The sequence below is a fragment of the Megachile rotundata genome, chromosome 11 (assembly GCF_050947335.1).
Source record: "Megachile rotundata isolate GNS110a chromosome 11, iyMegRotu1, whole genome shotgun sequence".
Lineage (NCBI taxonomy): Eukaryota > Metazoa > Arthropoda > Insecta > Hymenoptera > Megachilidae > Megachile > Megachile rotundata.
The window spans coordinates 5656040-5669846 of record NC_134993.1 but is presented as its reverse complement, the minus strand read 5'-3'; positions in this window follow the sequence as shown (position 1 = coordinate 5669846).

Sequence of the window (13807 nt, the reverse complement as noted above, 5' to 3'; positions counted from 1 at the left end):
GTGTGACAGTGACTGTGTGACCGTGGTTGTGTGACCGTGATTGTGTGTTCGTGATTGTGTGTTCGTGTTGTGTGACGATGATTGTGTGACGATGATTGTGTGACCGCGATTGTGTGATCGCGATTGTGTGACCGTGATTGCGTGACCACGATTGTGTGACCGTGATTGCGTGACGACGATTGTGTGACCGTGATTGCGTGACCGTGATTGCGCGACCACGATTGTGTGACCGTGATTGCGTGACCGTAATTGCGCGACCGTGATTGCGCGACCGTGATTGCGCGACAGTGACTGTGTGACCGCGATTGTGTGGCCGTGATTGTGTGATTGCGATTGTGATATTGTGATTGTGTGATTGTGATTGTGTGATTGTGATTGTGTGATTGTGATTGTGTGATCGTGATTGTGTGATCGTGATTGTGGGATTGTGATTGTGTGATTGTGATTGTGTGATTGTGATTGTGTGATTGTGATTGTGTGATCGTGATTGTGTGATTGTGTGATTGTGTGATTGTCTGATTGTGTTATTGTGATTGTGTGATTGCGATTGTAATATTGTGATTGTGTGATTGCGATTGTGTGATTGTGATTGTGTGATTGTGATTGTGTGATCGTGTCTGTGTGGTCGTGATTGTGTGATCGTGATTGTGGGATTGTGACTGTGTGATTGTGTGATTGTGGTTGTGTGATTGTGATTGTGTGACTCTGATTGTGTGATCGTGACTGTGGGATTGTGACAGTGTGATTGTGTGATTGTGATTGTGTGATTTTGATTGTGTGATTGTGATTGTGTGATTGTGATTGTGTGATTGTGATTGTGTGATTGTGATTGTGTGATCGTGATTGTGTGATCGTGATTGTGTGATCATGATTGTGTGATCGTGACTGTGTGATCGTGATTGTGTGATCGTGATTGTGGGATTGTGACTGTGTGATTGTGTGATTGTGGTTGTGTGATTGTGATTGTGTGACTCTGATTGTGTGATCGTGACTGTGGGATTGTGACAGTGTGATTGTGTGATTGTGATTGTGTGATTTTGATTGTGTGATTGTGATTGTGTGATTGTGATTGTGTGATTGTGATTGTGTGATTGTGATTGTGTGATCGTGATTGTGTGATCGTGACTGTGTGATCGTAATTGTGTGATCGTGACTGTGTGGACGTGATTGTGTGATCGTGATGGTGTGATCGCGACTGTGTGTTTGTGATTGTGTGAACGTGATTGTGTGATCGTGATTGTGTGATCGTGATTGTGTGATCGTGATTGAGTGGTCGTGATTGTGTGATGGTGATTGTGTGATCGTCATTGTGTGATCGTCATTGTGTGACCTTGATTGTGTGATTGTGATTGTGTGATCGTGATTGTGGGATTGTGACTGTGTGATTGTGTGATTGTGGTTGTGTGATTGTGATTGTGTGACTCTGATTATGTGGTCGTGACTGTGTGATCGTAATTGTGTGATCGTGACTGTGTGATCGTGATTGTGTGATCGTGATGGTGTGATCGCGACTGTGTGTTTGTGATTGTGTGAACGTGATTGTGTGATTGTGATTGAGTGATCGTGATTGTGTGATCGTGATTGTGTGATTGTGATTGTGTGATCGTGATTGTGTGATGGTGATTGTGTGATCGTCATTGTGTGACCTTGATTGTGTGATTGTGATTGTGTGGTTTTGATTGTGTGATTGTGATTGTGTGGTTGTGATTGTGTGATCGTGATTGTGTGATCGTGATTGTCTGATTGTGATTGTGTGATCGTGATTGTGTGATGGTGATTGTGTGATCGTGATTGTGTGGTCGAGATTGTGTGATGGTGATTGTGTGATCGTCATTGTGTGGCGTTGCTTGTGTGATTGTGATTGTGTGATCGTGATCGTGTGATCGTGATCGTGTGATCGCGACTGTGTGTTTGTGATTGTGTGATTGTGATTGAGTGATCGTGATTGTGTGATCGTGATTGTGTGATGGTGATTGTGTGATCGTCTTTGTGTGACCTTGATTGTGTGATTGTGATTGTGTGGTTTTGATTGTGTGATTGTGATTGTGTGATTGTGATTGTGTGATTGTGATTGTGTGATCGTGACTGTGTGATCGTGATTGTGTGACCGTGATTGCGTGGCCGTGATTGTGTGACAGTGACTGTGTGACCGTGATTGTGTGACCGTGATTGTGTGTTCGTGATTGTGTGTTCGTGTTGTGTGACGATGATTGTGTGACGATGATTGTGTGACCGCGATTGTGTGATCGCGATTGTGTGACCGTGATTGCGTGACCACGATTGTGTGACCGTGATTGCGTGACGACGATTGTGTGACCGTGATTGCGTGACCGTGATTGCGCGACCACGATTGTGTGACCGTGATTGCGTGACCGTAATTGCGCGACCGTGATTGCGCGACCGTGATTGCGCGACCGTGATTGCGCGACAGTGACTGTGTGACCGTGGATGTGTGGCCGTGATTGTGTGATTGCGATTGTGATATTGTGATTGTGTGATTGTGATTGTGTGATTGTGATTGTGTGATTGTGATTGTGTGATTGTGATTGTGTGATTGTGATTGTGTGATCGTGATTGTGTGATTGTGTGATTGTGTGATTGTTTGATTGTTTGATTGTGTTATTGTGATTGTGTGATTGCGATTGTAATATTGTGATTGTGTGATTGCGATTGTGTGATTGTGATTGTGTGATTGTGATTGTGTGATCGTGACTGTGTGGTCGTGATTGTGTGATCGTGATTGTGGGATTGTGACTGTGTGATTGTGTGATTGTGGTTGTGTGATTTTGATTGTGTGATTGTGATTGTGTGATTGTGATTGTGTGATTGTGATTGTGTGAACGTGATTGTGTGATCGTGACTGTGTGATCGTAATTGTGTGATCGTGACTGTGTGAACGTGATTGTGTGATCGTGATGGTGTGATCGCGACTGTGTGTTTGTGATTGTGTGAACGTGATTGTGTGACTGTGTGATTGTCTGATTGTGTTATTGTGATTGTGTGATTGCGATTGTGATATTGTGATTGTGTGATTGTGATTGTGTGACCGTGACTGTGTGGTCGTGATTGTGTGATCGTGATTGTGGGATTGTGACTGTGTGATTGTGTGATTGTGGTTGTGTGATTGTGATTGTGTGACTCTGATTGTGTGATCGTGACTGTTTGATCGTGATTGTGATTGTGATTGTGTGATTGTGATTGTGTGACTGTGATTGTGTGATCGTGATAGTGTGATCGTGATTGTGTGATCGTGATTGTGTGATCGTGATTGTGTGATGGTGATTGTGTGATCGTGATTGTGTGCTCGTGATTGTGTGATTGTGATTGTGTGGTTGATATTGTGTGATCGTGATCGTGTGATCGTGACTGTGTGATCGTGATTGTGTGATCGTGATTGTGGGATTGTGACAGTGTGATTGTGTGATTGTGATTGTGTGATTGTGATTGTGTGATCGTGATTGTGTGATCGTGATTGTTTGATCGTGACTGTGTGATTGTGGGATTGTGATTGTGGGATTGTGATTGTGGGATTGTGATTGTGGGATTGTGATTGTGTGATTGTGATTGTGTGATTGTGATTGTGTGATTGTGATTGTGTGATCGTGATTGTGTGATCGTGATTGTGGGATCGTGACTGTGTGATTGTGGTTGTGTGATTGTGATTGTGGGAATGTGATTGTGTGATTGTGATTGTGTGATTGTGATTGTGTGATTGTGATTGTGTGATTGTGATTGTGTGATTGTGATTGTGTGATTGTGATTGTGTGATTGTGATTGTGTGATTGTGATTGTGTGATTGTGATTGTGTGATTGTGATTGTGTGATCGTGATTGTGTGATCGTGATTGTGTGATCGTGATCGTGTGATCGTGATCGTGTGATCGTGATCGTGTGATCGTGATCGTGTGATCGTGATCGTGTGATCGTGATCGTGTGATCGTGATCGTGTGATCGTGATCGTGTGATCGTGATCGTGTGATCGTGATCGTGTGATCGTGATCGTGTGATCGTGATCGTGTGATCGTGATCGTGTGATCGTGATCGTGTGATCGCGACTGTGTTTTTGTGATTGTGTGATTGTGATTGAGTGATCGTGATTGTGTGATCGTGATTGTGTGATTGTGATTGTGTGATCGTTATTGTGTGATGGTGATTGCGTGATCGTCATTGTGTGACCTTGATTGTGTGACTGTGATTGTGTGGTTTTGATTGTGTGATTGTGATTGTGTGATTGTGATTGTGTGATCGTGATTGTGTGATCGTGATTGTGTGATCGCGATTGTGTGATCGTGATTGTGTGATCGTGATTGTGTGATCGTGATTGTGTGACTGTGTGATTGTCTGATTGTGTTATTGTGATTGTGTGATTGTGATTGTGTAATTGTGATTGTGTGATTGTGATTGTGTGATCGTGACTGTGTGGTCGTGATTGTGTGATCGTGATTGTGGGATTGTGACTGTATGATTGTGTGATTGTGGTTGTGTGATTGTGATTGTGTGACTCTGATTGTGTGATCGTGACTGTGTGATCGTGATTGTGATTGTGATTGTGTGATTGTGATTGTGTGATTGTGATTGTGTGATCATGATTGTGGGATTGTGATTGTGTGATTGTGATTGTGTGATTGTGATTGTGTGATTGTGATTGTGTGATTGTGATTGTGTGATTGTGATTGTGTGATTGTGATTGTGTGATTGTGATTGTGTGATTGTGATTGTGTGATTGTGATTGTGTGATTGTGATTGTGTGATTGTGATTGTGTGATTGTGATTGTGTGATTGTGATTGTGTGATTGTGATTGTGTGATTGTGATTGTGTGATTGTGATTGTGTGATTGTGATTGTGTGATTGTGATTGTGTGATTGTGATTGTGTGATTGTGATTGTGTGATTGTGATTGTGTGATTGTGATTGTGTGATTGTGATTGTGTGATTGTGATTGTGTGATTGTGATTGTGTGATTGTGATTGTGTGATTGTGATTGTGTGATTGCGATTGTAATATTGTGATTGTGTGATTGTGATTGTGTGATCGTGACTGTGTGATCGTGATTGTGTGATCGTGATCGAGTGGTCGGGACTGTGTGTTTGTGATTGTGTGAACGTGATTGTGTGATCGTGATTGTGTTATCGTGATTGTGTAATCGTCATTGTGTGACCTGGATTGTGTGATTGTGATTGTGTGGTTTTGATTGTGTGATTGTGATTGTGTGATTGTGATTGTGTGATTGAGATTGTGTGATCGTGACTGTGTGGTCGTGATTGTGTGACCGTGATTGCGTGGCCGTGATTGTGTGACAGTGACTGTGTGACCGTGATTGTGTGACCGTGATTGTGTGTTCGTGATTGTGTGTTCGTGTTGTGTGACGATGATTGTGTGACGATGATTGTGTGACCGCGATTGTGTGATCGCGATTGTGTGACCGTGATTGCGTGACCACGATTGTGTGACCGTGATTGCGTGACGACGATTGTGTGACCGTGATTGCGTGACCGTGATTGCGCGACCACGATTGTGTGACCGTGATTGCGTGACCGTAATTGCGCGACCGTGATTGCGCGACCGTGATTGCGCGACAGTGACTGTGTGACCGTGATTGTGTGGCCGTGATTGTGTGATTGCGATTGTGATATTGTGATTGTGTGATTGTGATTGTGTGATTGTGATTGTGTGATCGTGATTGTGTGATCGTGATTGTGGGATTGTGACTGTGTGATTGTGTGATTGTGGTTGTGTGATTGTGATTGTGGGATTGTGATTGTGGGATTGTGATTGTGGGATTGTGATTGTGTGATTGTGATTGTGTGATTGTGATTGTGTGATTGTGATTGTGTGATTGTGATTGTGTGATCGTGACTGTGTGATCGTGATTGTGTGATCGTGACTGTGTGATCGTGATTGTGTGATCGTGATCGTGTGATCGCGACTGTGTGTTTGTGATTGTGTGAACGTGATTGTGTGATCGTGATTGTATGATCGTGATTGTGTGATCGTGATTGAGTGGTCGTGATTGTGTGATGGTGATTGTGTGATCGTGATTGTGTGATCGTGATTGTGTGATCATGATTGTGTGATCGTGATTGTGTGATTGTGTGATTGTGTGATTGTCTGATTGTGTTATTGTGATTGTGATATTGTGATTGTGTGATTGTGATTGTGTGACCGTGACTGTGTGGTCGTGATTGTGTGATCGTGATTGTGGGATTGTGACTGTGTGATTGTGTGATTGTGGTTGTGTGATTGTGATTGTGTGACTCTGATTGTGTGATCGTGACTATTTGATCGTGATTGTGATTGTGATTGTGTGGTTGTGATTGTGTGACTGTGATTGTGTGATCGTGATAGTGTGATCGTGATTGTGTGATCGTGATTGTGTGATCGTGATTGTGTGATGGTGATTGTGTGATCGTGATTGTGTGCTCGTGATTGTGTGATTGTGATTGTGTGATTGATATTGTGTGATCGTGATCGTGTGATCGTGACTGTGTGATCGTGATTGTGTGATCGTGATTGTGGGATTGTGACAGTGTGATTGTGTGATGGTGATTGTGTGATTGTGATTGTGTGATTGTGATTGTGTGATCGTGATTGTGTGATCGTGATTGTTTGATCGTGACTGTGTGATTGTGGGATTGTGATTGTGGGATTGTGATTGTGGGATTGTGATTGTGGGATTGTGATTGCGGGATTGTGATTGTGTGATTGTGATTGTGTGATTGTGATTGTGTGATTGTGATTGGGTGATTGTGATTGTGTGATCGTGATTGTGTGATCGTGATTGTGTGATCGTGATTGAGTGGTCGTGATTGTGTGGTGGTGATTGTGTGATCGTCATTGTGTGACCTTGATTGTGTGATTGTGATTGTGTGATGGTGATTGTGTGATGGTGATTGTGTGATCGTGATTGTGTGACCGTGATTGTGTGATCGTGATTGTGTGATCGTGATTGTGTGATCGTGATTGTGTGACTGTGTGATTGTCTGATTGTGTTATTGTGATTGTGTGATTGTGATTGTGTGATTGTGATTGTGTGATCGTGATTGTGTGATCGTGATTGTGTGATCGTGATTGTGTGATTGTGTGATCGTGATTGTGGGATCGTGACTGTGTGATTGTCGTTGTGTGATTGTGATTGTGGGATTGTGATTGTGTGATTGTGATTGTGTGATTGTGATTGTGTGATTGTGATTGTGTGATTGTGATTGTGTGATTGTGATTGTGTGATTGTGATTGTGTGATTGTGATTGTATGATTGTGATTGTGTGATTGTGATTGTGTGATGGTGATTGTGTGATCGTGATTGTGTGATCGTGATTGTGTGATCGTGATTGTGTGATCGTGATTGTGTGATCGTGATCGTGTGATCGTGATCGTGTGATCGTGATCGTGTGATCGTGATCGTGTGATCGTGATCGTGTGATCGTGGTCGTGTGATCGCGACTGTGTTTTTGTGATTGTGTGATTGTGATTGAGTGATCGTGATTGTGTGATCGTGATTGTGTGATTGTGATTGTGTGATCGTTATTGTGTGATGGTGATTGCATGATCGTCATTGTGTGACCTTGATTGTGTGACTGTGATTGTGTGGTTTTGATTGTGTGATTGTGATTGTGTGATTGTGATTGTGTGATCGTGATTGTGTGATCGTGATTGTGTGATCGCGATTGTGTGATCGTGATTGTGTGATCGTGATTGTGTGATCGTGATTGTGTGACTGTGTGATTGTCTGATTGTGTTATTGTGATTGTGTGGTTGTGATTGTGTAATTGTGATTGTGTGATTGTGATTGTGTGATCGTGACTGTGTGGTCGTGATTGTGTGATCGTGATTGTGGGATTGTGACTGTATGATTGTGTGATTGTGGTTGTGTGATTGTGATTGTGTGACTCTGATTGTGTGATCGTGACTGTGTGATCGTGATTGTGATTGTGATTGTGTGATTGTGATTGTGTGATCATGATTGTGGGATTGTGATTGTGTGATTGTGATTGTGTGATTGTGATTGTGTGATTGTGATTGTGTGATTGTGATTGTGTGATTGTGATTGTGTGATTGTGATTGTGTGATTGTGATTGTGTGATTGTGATTGTGTGATTGTGATTGTGTGATTGTGATTGTGTGATTGTGATTGTGTGATTGTGATTGTGTGATTGTGATTGTGTGATTGTGATTGTGTGATTGTGATTGTGTGATTGTGATTGTGTGATTGTGATTGTGTGATTGTGATTGTGTGATTGTGATTGTGTGATTGTGATTGTGTGATTGTGATTGTGTGATTGTGATTGTGTGATTGTGATTGTGTGATTGCGATTGTAATATTGTGATTGTGTGATTGTGATTGTGTGATCGTGACTGTGTGATCGTGATTGTGTGATCGTGACTGTGTGATCGTGATTGTGTGATCGTGATCGTGTGATCGCGACTGTGTGTTTGTGATTGTGTGAACGTGATTGTGTGATCGTGATTGTATGATCGTGATTGTGTGATCGTGATTGAGTGGTCGTGATTGTGTGATGGTGATTGTGTGATCGTGATTGTGTGATCGTGATTGTGTGATCATGATTGTGTGATCGTGATTGTGTGATTGTGTGATTGTGTGATTGTCTGATTGTGTTATTGTGATTGTGATATTGTGATTGTGTGATTGTGATTGTGTGACCGTGACTGTGTGGTCGTGATTGTGTGATCGTGATTGTGGGATTGTGACTGTGTGATTGTGTGATTGTGGTTGTGTGATTGTGATTGTGTGACTCTGATTGTGTGATCGTGACTATTTGATCGTGATTGTGATTGTGATTGTGTGATTGTGATTGTGTGACTGTGATTGTGTGATCGTGATAGTGTGATCGTGATTGTGTGATCGTGATTGTGTGATCGTGATTGTGTGATGGTGATTGTGTGATCGTGATTGTGTGCTCGTGATTGTGTGATTGTGATTGTGTGATTGATATTGTGTGATCGTGATCGTGTGATCGTGACTGTGTGATCGTGATTGTGTGATCGTGATTGTGGGATTGTGACAGTGTGATTGTGTGATGGTGATTGTGTGATTGTGATTGTGTGATTGTGATTGTGTGATCGTGATTGTGTGATCGTGATTGTTTGATCGTGACTGTGTGATTGTGGGATTGTGATTGTGGGATTGTGATTGTGGGATTGTGATTGTGTGATTGTGATTGTGTGATTGTGATTGTGTGATTGTGATTGTGTGATCGTGATTGAGTGATCGTGATTGTGTGATCGTGATTGTGGGATTGTGACTGTGTGATTGTGGTTGTGTGATTGTGATTGTGGGATTGTGATTGTGTGATTGTGATTGTGTGATTGTGATTGTGTGATTGTGATTGTGTGATTGTGATTGTGTGATTGTGATTGTGTGATTGTGATTGTGTGATTGTGGTTGTGTGATTGTGATTGTGTGATTGTGATTGTGTGATTGTGATTGTGTGATCGTGATCGTGTGATCGTGATCGTGTGATCGTGATCGTGTGATCGTGATCGTGTGATCGTGATCGTGTGATCGTGATCGTGTGATCGTGATCGTGTGATCGTGATCGTGTGATCGTGATCGTGTGATCGTGATCGTGTGATCGTGATCGTGTGATCGTGATCGTGTGATCGTGATCGTGTGATCGTGATCGTGTGATCGCGACTGTGTTTTTGTGATTGTGTGATTGTGATTGAGTGATCGTGATTGTGTGATCGTGATTGTGTGATTGTGATTGTGTGATTGTGATTGTGTGATCGTGATTGCGTGATCGTGATTGTGTGATCGCGATTGTGTGATCGTGACTGTGTGGTCGTGATTGTGTGATCGTGATTGTGGGATTGTGACTGTATGATTGTGTGATTGTGATTGTGTGATTGTGATTGTGTGATTGTGATTGTGTGATTGTGATTGTGTGATTGTGATTGTGTGATTGTGTGATTGTCTGATTGTGTTATTGTGATTGTGTGATTGTGATTGTATGATTGTGATTGTGTGATCGTGACTGTGTGGTCGTGATTGTGTGATTGTGATTGTGTGATTGTGATTGAGTGATCGTGACTGTGTGATCGTGATTGTGTGATTGTGATTGTGCGATTGTGATTGTGTGATCGTGATTGTGTGATCGTGATTGTGTGATCGTGATTGAGTGGTCGTGATTGTGTGATGGTGATTGTGTGATCGTCATTGTGTGACCTTGATTGTGTGATTGTGATTGTGTAATGGTGATTGTGTGATGGTGATTGTGTGATCGTGATTGTGTGACCGTGATTGTGTGATCGTGATTGTGTGATCGTGATTGTGTGATCGTGATTGTGGGATTGTGACAGTGTGATTGTGTGATGGTGATTGTGTGATTGTGATTGTGTGATTGTGATTGTGTGATTGTGATTGTGTGATTGTGATTGTGTGATTGTGATTGTGTGATTGTGATTGTGTGATTGTGATTGTGTGATTGTGATTGTGTGATTGTGATTGTGTGATTGTGATTGTGTGATGGTGATTGTGTGATCGTGATTGTGTGATCGTGATTGTGTGATCGTGATTGTGTGATTGTGATTGTGTGATCGTGATCGTGTGATCGTGATCGTGTGATCGTGATCGTGTGATCGTGATCGTGTGATCGTGATCGTGTGATCGTGATCGTGTGATCGTGATCGTGTGATCGTGGTCGTGTGATCGCGACTGTGTTTTTGTGATTGTGTGATTGTGATTGAGTGATCGTGATTGTGTGATCGTGATTGTGTGATTGTGATTGTGTGATCGTTATTGTGTGATGGTGATTGCGTGATCGTCATTGTGTGACCTTGATTGTGTGACTGTGATTGTGTGATTGTGATTGTGTGATTTTGATTGTGTGATTGTGATTGTGTGATTGTGATTGTGTGATTGTGATTGTGTGATTGTGATTGTGTGATCGTGATTGTGTGATCGTGATTGTGTGATCATGATTGTGTGATCGTGACTGTGTGATCGTGATTGTGTGATCGTGATTGTGGGATTGTGACTGTGTGATTGTGTGATTGTGGTTGTGTGATTGTGATTGTGTGACTCTGATTGTGTGATCGTGACTGTGGGATTGTGACAGTGTGATTGTGTGATTGTGATTGTGTGATTTTGATTGTGTGATTGTGATTGTGTGATTGTGATTGTGTGATTGTGATTGTGTGATTGTGATTGTGTGATCGTGATTGTGTGATCGTGACTGTGTGATCGTAATTGTGTGATCGTGACTGTGTGGACGTGATTGTGTGATCGTGATGGTGTGATCGCGACTGTGTGTTTGTGATTGTGTGAACGTGATTGTGTGATCGTGATTGTGTGATCGTGATTGTGTGATCGTGATTGAGTGGTCGTGATTGTGTGATGGTGATTGTGTGATCGTCATTGTGTGATCGTCATTGTGTGACCTTGATTGTGTGATTGTGATTGTGTGATCGTGATTGTGGGATTGTGACTGTGTGATTGTGTGATTGTGGTTGTGTGATTGTGATTGTGTGACTCTGATTATGTGGTCGTGACTGTGTGATCGTAATTGTGTGATCGTGACTGTGTGATCGTGATTGTGTGATCGTGATGGTGTGATCGCGACTGTGTGTTTGTGATTGTGTGAACGTGATTGTGTGATTGTGATTGAGTGATCGTGATTGTGTGATCGTGATTGTGTGATTGTGATTGTGTGATCGTGATTGTGTGATGGTGATTGTGTGATCGTCATTGTGTGACCTTGATTGTGTGATTGTGATTGTGTGGTTTTGATTGTGTGATTGTGATTGTGTGGTTGTGATTGTGTGATCGTGATTGTGTGATCGTGATTGTCTGATTGTGATTGTGTGATCGTGATTGTGTGATGGTGATTGTGTGATCGTGATTGTGTGGTCGAGATTGTGTGATGGTGATTGTGTGATCGTCATTGTGTGGCGTTGCTTGTGTGATTGTGATTGTGTGATCGTGATCGTGTGATCGTGATCGTGTGATCGCGACTGTGTGTTTGTGATTGTGTGATTGTGATTGAGTGATCGTGATTGTGTGATCGTGATTGTGTGATGGTGATTGTGTGATCGTCTTTGTGTGACCTTGATTGTGTGATTGTGATTGTGTGGTTTTGATTGTGTGATTGTGATTGTGTGATTGTGATTGTGTGATTGTGATTGTGTGATCGTGACTGTGTGATCGTGATTGTGTGACCGTGATTGCGTGGCCGTGATTGTGTGACAGTGACTGTGTGACCGTGATTGTGTGACCGTGATTGTGTGTTCGTGATTGTGTGTTCGTGTTGTGTGACGATGATTGTGTGACGATGATTGTGTGACCGCGATTGTGTGATCGCGATTGTGTGACCGTGATTGCGTGACCACGATTGTGTGACCGTGATTGCGTGACGACGATTGTGTGACCGTGATTGCGTGACCGTGATTGCGCGACCACGATTGTGTGACCGTGATTGCGTGACCGTAATTGCGCGACCGTGATTGCGCGACCGTGATTGCGCGACAGTGACTGTGTGACCGTGGATGTGTGGCCGTGATTGTGTGATTGCGATTGTGATATTGTGATTGTGTGATTGTGATTGTGTGATTGTGATTGTGTGAACGTGATTGTGTGACTGTGTGATTGTCTGATTGTGTTATTGTGATTGTGTGATTGCGATTGTGATATTGTGATTGTGTGATTGTGATTGTGTGACCGTGACTGTGTGGTCGTGATTGTGTGATCGTGATTGTGGGATTGTGACTGTGTGATTGTGTGATTGTGGTTGTGTGATTGTGATTGTGTGACTCTGATTGTGTGATCGTGACTGTTTGATCGTGATTGTGATTGTGATTGTGTGATTGTGATTGTGTGACTGTGATTGTGTGATCGTGATAGTGTGATCGTGATTGTGTGATCGTGATTGTGTGATCGTGATTGTGTGATGGTGATTGTGTGATCGTGATTGTGTGCTCGTGATTGTGTGATTGTGATTGTGTGGTTGATATTGTGTGATCGTGATCGTGTGATCGTGACTGTGTGATCGTGATTGTGTGATCGTGATTGTGGGATTGTGACAGTGTGATTGTGTGATTGTGATTGTGTGATTGTGATTGTGTGATCGTGATTGTGTGATCGTGATTGTTTGATCGTGACTGTGTGATTGTGGGATTGTGATTGTGGGATTGTGATTGTGGGATTGTGATTGTGGGATTGTGATTGTGTGATTGTGATTGTGTGATTGTGATTGTGTGATTGTGATTGTGTGATCGTGATTGTGTGATCGTGATTGTGGGATCGTGACTGTGTGATTGTGGTTGTGTGATTGTGATTGTGGGAATGTGATTGTGTGATTGTGATTGTGTGATTGTGATTGTGTGATTGTGATTGTGTGATTGTGATTGTGTGATTGTGATTGTGTGATTGTGATTGTGTGATTGTGATTGTGTGATCGTGATTGTGTGATCGTGATTGTGTGATCGTGATTGTGTGATCGTGATCGTGTGATCGTGATCGTGTGATCGTGATCGTGTGATCGTGATCGTGTGATCGTGATCGTGTGATCGTGATCGTGTGATCGTGATCGTGTGATCGCGACTGTGTTTTTGTGATTGTGTGATTGTGATTGAGTGATCGTGATGGTGTGATCGTGATTGTGTGATTGTGATTGTGTGATTGTGATTGTGTGATCGTGATTGTGTGATCGTGATTGTTTGATCGTGATTGTGTGATCGTCATTGTGTGATCGTGATTGTGTGATCGTGATTGTGTGACTGTGTGATTGTCTGATTGTGTTATTGTAATTGTGTGATTGTGATTGTATGATTGTGATTGTGTGATCGTGACTGTG